Source organism: Pseudophryne corroboree, chromosome 4 (genome assembly GCF_028390025.1).
Source record: "Pseudophryne corroboree isolate aPseCor3 chromosome 4, aPseCor3.hap2, whole genome shotgun sequence".
Taxonomy (NCBI): domain Eukaryota; kingdom Metazoa; phylum Chordata; class Amphibia; order Anura; family Myobatrachidae; genus Pseudophryne; species Pseudophryne corroboree.
In genome coordinates this window covers 763,565,571-763,571,243 of record NC_086447.1, presented here as the reverse complement: position 1 = coordinate 763,571,243, position 5,673 = coordinate 763,565,571, and positions in this window count along the sequence as shown.

The window sequence follows — 5,673 nt, the reverse complement described above, 5'->3', positions numbered from 1 at the left end:
ACCTTTATGTGGAAGACTACTCACAAGATATAGTAAGTCGGGTATGCCGGATACCATTTCCTCTTCCTAAATTTTGGTGAAAAGATACCTTTATAGGATTTACACAGTTTTATCTATAGTAAGTAAGGTACGGTTTTATACCATACCTACACATCTCTCACTGTGGTGGACCTTTAAAAGGAGATATACACCGTTCTGAGAAATAGGGTGACGGACCCACCCTGTTTGACCTATTAAGGGGCTGGAGAAAGAAAGGGGGAAAGATATTTTCCATCTTCAGACCTCACTACAATTCTTGTTCCCCTCCCTTTGTTTCTTCACTCACTTGACATTCTGATATCCTCATTGATCGGGACTGGAATAATCACCAAGTGGTAGAGGGGGAGAAGTTGAACACATAGTGGAAGAGAATTGATAAAAAGATACCTTTATGTGGAAGACTACTCATGGAAAATAGTAAGTCGGGTATGCCTGATTCTATTTCATCTTCCTAAAAAGATACCTTTATAGGATTTGTGCAGTTGTATTTGTAGTAAGTAAGGTACGGTTCTGTACCATACCTACATATCCTTCACTGTGGTGGACCCCTAAAGGAGAGATACACCCTTTTGGAATAAAGCTCAAGATTTATTAGAACACTTCAGTCTCCTGTCCTAAGAAGAATAGGGTGAAGGACCTACCCTGTTTGACTCACCACGGGGGTGGATAAGGGGGAAAGAAATTTTCATCCTTAGATCTCACTACAATCTTGTTCCCCTCTCTCTGTATTTTCCTTGAATTTGAGAAATCAAGTCAAGTGGGATTGAGAAGAAGTCGACTATATCTCGTCGGCCAGAACAGTGAGGAACATCTAAGGACTTTTTCCCAGTATATGAGCACTGATTCCTATGTATGGTCACATTTACGTTTTGTATAATATTTGAAGTGAGCGCTGTTTAGGTTGTTTCCAATTTTGTTTGTAAAAGTTTCCAATTTCTGGTGTGTGTGGTGATACACCAAGTGATACGACCACAGACTGCTGCTCCTAGAGTGCGCATTAGAACTCTCTCCTAGTATTCCCCTGCTGACACTGTACGGAGCTGCCTAGCTTGTATGAAGGAAGCACTGCCTGGCTGATGAAGGCAGTGCTGCAGCCACTGCTTCCCCCCTTCTGCCATCACCTTACAGGTGTGTCGCGGCCGCCCCCACCGGTTCTTTACATGTGTGTCCTGGCGTGGCTGCCCTTCCCCCTTACATGTGTGTCCTGGCCGCGGCCATGTAAATGGCAACTTGCGAAGAGATACAGGGCCTGTTCAACATCTCAGGATGGTGAACAGTTTTTCTGGAGTTTGATGAATGTCACAATTTCTAAATATCCTTGGAGGATGTAGAAATTGTGACATTTAAAGGTTAATGAATATACCCCATGGAGAGACAGAGACTATGAGAGTCTGTTAGTATCAAAAGGCTTCTCAGTTACAAAATGCTATAATGCTGAATGTCCAACCCCAGTTCAACCTTATGGCTTAATGTAGTACCAACCAGATACACCCCAGATTACTACAGATATCCAGTTTGGGATTACTATCAGTCTGACTGCTGGGATGGGGATTTTATTTTACCTGCATTTCTGCTCTGAGTTTAGGGTGTGGTGTTTAACCCTTTTAATATAGTATATAACTATATTTGGTAAATTTGTGCTGTGGGAGAGAGGAGTGGAAAAGAGTGTTGGGAGAAAGAGGGAGAGAGATGGAAAGAGAAGGCAAATAAATGGCAGAAAGGGGAAAGAGAAGAGGTTAAGAGAGAGAGATATAAGAGAATGGGGTGGCGGAGAGATGGTAGGAAGAGGATAATAGATATTAGAGGAAGAAGTAGAGAGAAAGAGATACAGTATGAGTATATGGGTAGTGAGAGACAGATGGCAGGAAGAAAGGTATACAGGGAGATAGGAGTAGCGAAAAAGAGGTTATAAGAAAAGGGAGAGCTATGGGAAGAGGCGGAGAGACATGGCATGAAGAGCTAGAGACAGAGAGATGATAGAATGAAGAGTAGATGGGGAGAGAGATTTGAGTAGTAGGGGAGATGGTGTAGAGAAAGAGATGGTAGGAAGAGGGATAGAGGGAGATGGAGACAGCAAACTGGTGGAAGAGAGAAAAAAGTGCAATGCTGGGAACAAAAAGTAGGGATTCAGATCTGAAATGATAGCATACATATGTTGCTGGTACACATGCACTTTAACTAGAAGTGTGGTTACATTTATTTTAGTTTTTGGAATGCTGGAAAATGTAAGAGATGATTTCTGGAAATACTTGCAGATAAACCATACCACCCAACTGTCACGAGATGATTTCTGGAAATACTTGCAGATAAACCATACCTCCCAACTGTCACGAGATGATTTCTGGAAATACTTGCAGATAAACCATACCTCCCAACTGCTTAGCAGAGCAGTGATGAATAGACGCTGTGTGCATGTGCACAGCGTTTATTCATGAGACAGAGGGACTGGGGGCATGCCAGCAGCTCACAGAGCACTGGCCATGCCTGCCCTGTAATGAAAACGGGAGGCTTGGCAGTTGGTAACACCATTGCATGAAACCACGACCCCTTTTCCCAAGGTCACGCCCCCATTTCGGACAGGTGCGGCTTCACCTCGCAGAAAGGTCCCACATAGAGGATTGTAAATGTTGGGAGATATTTTAGCACATCTACTATCAGATCTGAATCACCCCCATGGTACACAATATTCACTAATTTTACATGAATAGAGATTCTGATCACAAAGGGATGAATCCTATTAGTCAAGACTTGGCTCACGTTGCAAGTAAGTACACCTATATTCTGTACTTACAGTATGGTACCTCTGCACTGACTGATTTTTGTTCTTATAATGCAAAGAGGAAAGAAAACTCTTTTTTATGGGGCACTGTTACAGGTGGGTTAAGTTTGAGGAAACCCAGATGGGTGGATTCCCAGAAAAGTACTTCAACAAATAACTTGGGAGAGCACAGAGAAGCACATGTGGATTTGTTTTCATCTGTGGAGACTTTCACACTCTATTGAGGTTCAACCAAAGTGGGATATTTATATGTTTTTATTTGATTGGACCCTCCCGTACTATGGATACAGGTCACATTTTATAAAATTGTCCTACAAATCTAAATTGTAAAATGGTCTAACGGACCTGGCATTTCCTTTGATTGTCTAAATCGGAATGATTTTATAGCTACTTTCGATCATCCCTCTGAAGAAGTCCGTAAAGGACAAAACGCGTCAGGGTAGAAGAGACGGAGAGAATAAAATGACCCTTCATTTCATCTATGACACTCTAAATTGATTTGTGCAGTTGAAAGGGTTATCTCTAGTAGCGAATTGTGCTTTTAATAAACTGTTATTATCTATATATGTGGTCGATATTATTGCTGGTTGATGGGAAGTGATTGTTAGCGCCCCCTGACTCAGTGTTTGGAGGAGTGTTTATTTTTGGCCCCAACTAACAGTGGAACCGATTCTGAGGGCAGCAACTATATAGTGCAGGATAAAGGTGTTTTGGGTATTTATATATATATATATATATATATATATCTATATGAATTCATTGTATACTTAGCTAAGGTTATTGATCAATTCAGTACATGTTCAATACAGCAATCACATCAGCATACTCAGGAGCCTCGCCCTCTGTGTCTAGAGGCTGAGTTATATTCCGATCATCCCGCAATTTCTGCAGTCTGTTTCATCCAGGTTGTCTAGGCTGCTTTAACATTGAAAATTTCTATCTTATATAGGCTGGAGAACTCCTGAGTAAGCATATTTCATATGTACAAAGTTCATATTACAACATATACATAAATGCTAAGAAACAGTAGGGGGCACTGTTGCCTCAATTTTGAGTGTTAGAAATAACATAAAAATACCAATGTGTAACATGGATTACATAGATTAACACACAAGGTGAAACACCATTGGGGTATGTTTACTAAAATTCATATTTTTCAGAATGATTGGCTGAAGGGACCCTCTTTGACAGGAGTCAGGGGGGGTCCTGGCAGTCGGGGAAAGGGGACCCATATGTAAACATGGGACCCCTTTCAGTGCATGGTCGGGATTTCGTTTTTTTGTTTTGCCATGTACGTGGATTATACAAAGAACAGAAGGTACACTGGATTATGTGAGTATAATTTTTTTCACAGGTACCCCTAGGATTCTACATGGAGAAGAGGACCGAGCCTCGTGTGAACATAGGTAAGTATGTATGTTTGGAGGTGTGCATGTATGTAATAAACTTATACTGTCACGGTGTGTGTGTCCTGTTTTTTTGGGGGTATTTTTTTAGTAGTAGTAGTACTACAGGTACCAGCGGGCCCGGTTTTCCACCGCATGCTGGTACTTGTGGTTCTCCAAGTACCAGCTTGCGGGGGAGGCTTGCTGGGACTTGTAGAACTGCTACTAAAAACAATATTCACATTTTTTTCAAAAGGCTATCAGCCCCCCATCCGCCGCCCTTGGATGGGGGGGGACAGCCTCGGGCTTTACCCCTGGCCCTTGGGTGGCTGGAGGGGGGGGGGACCCCTTGATTTAAGGGGTTCCCACTCCTCCAGGGTACCCCAGCCAGGGGTGACTAGTTGGGTATGTAATGCCAGGGCCGCAGGGACCTAGATAAAAGTGTCCCCCGGCTGTGGCATTATGTACCTGGCTAGTGGAGCCTGGTGCTGGTTTAAAAATATGGGGGACCCCTACGCTTTTTGTCCCCCGTATTTTTTGAACCAGGACCAGGCGCAGAGCCCGGTGCTGGTTGATTAAATATGGGGGAACCCCTGACATTTTTTTCCCCATATTTTTTCAACCAGGTCTGGCTCAAAGAGCCCGAGGCTGGTTTTGCTTAGGAGGAGGGACCCCACGCATTTTTTTCCTGAAAATTTAACACTTTCCCACCCCTTCCCACTGATAAACATGCACGGATCTCATGGATCCGTGCATGCCTATCAGAACACGGTAAAAAAAAGCAGGTCTGTTTTAAATCTGCTTTTTTTTACGATTTGTATTTTTTCACGGCAGTGTTTGGCTATTGCCGGCAGTGTTCGTGAAATACACTTTTTAGTGAATTACCGAGTTGTATCAAAAACAGTTGTATTTGACCGATGGTGTATTCATTCGTATTTTTTTTCTTTGACTTCCAAAAAAATACGAATGCCCTCATTACTGCCGATATTTGAGTTTAGTAAATTCCCGAGATGACACTTTGAAGAAAAAACACCATCTCGGTCAAAATCGGGACCTTAGTAAATATACCCCATTGTCTCAATATGAAGACGCAAACATTCCAGTGTTGACATATGTCCAACTCCAAACACTTGTGTTACGTTCACTGTACTTGGTACTCAGGGTGGACAAGGCCCGAGCACAGGAATGAAATGCTGCAGTGGAAACGGAGCTCGGCAGCAACCCCTAAGGTACCCTGACTCCGTTGTCTCACCCTCGTGATCAGCCTACGCCTGCGAGACTATTTTTGCTTGTGCCCACGGCAACCGCGTTTGAAGGGCGGATTAAGTCTGCCCAACTCCGATGCCCCCCGGTCTTAATTGGAGACAAGGCGTAAACTGAGATGGGGTGATGACAAGGGGAACCTCTAACTAAAGATGGAAATACCCAGTTAGGGGTGCTACAGAACTCAAAGGAAGTATGTGCGGCACA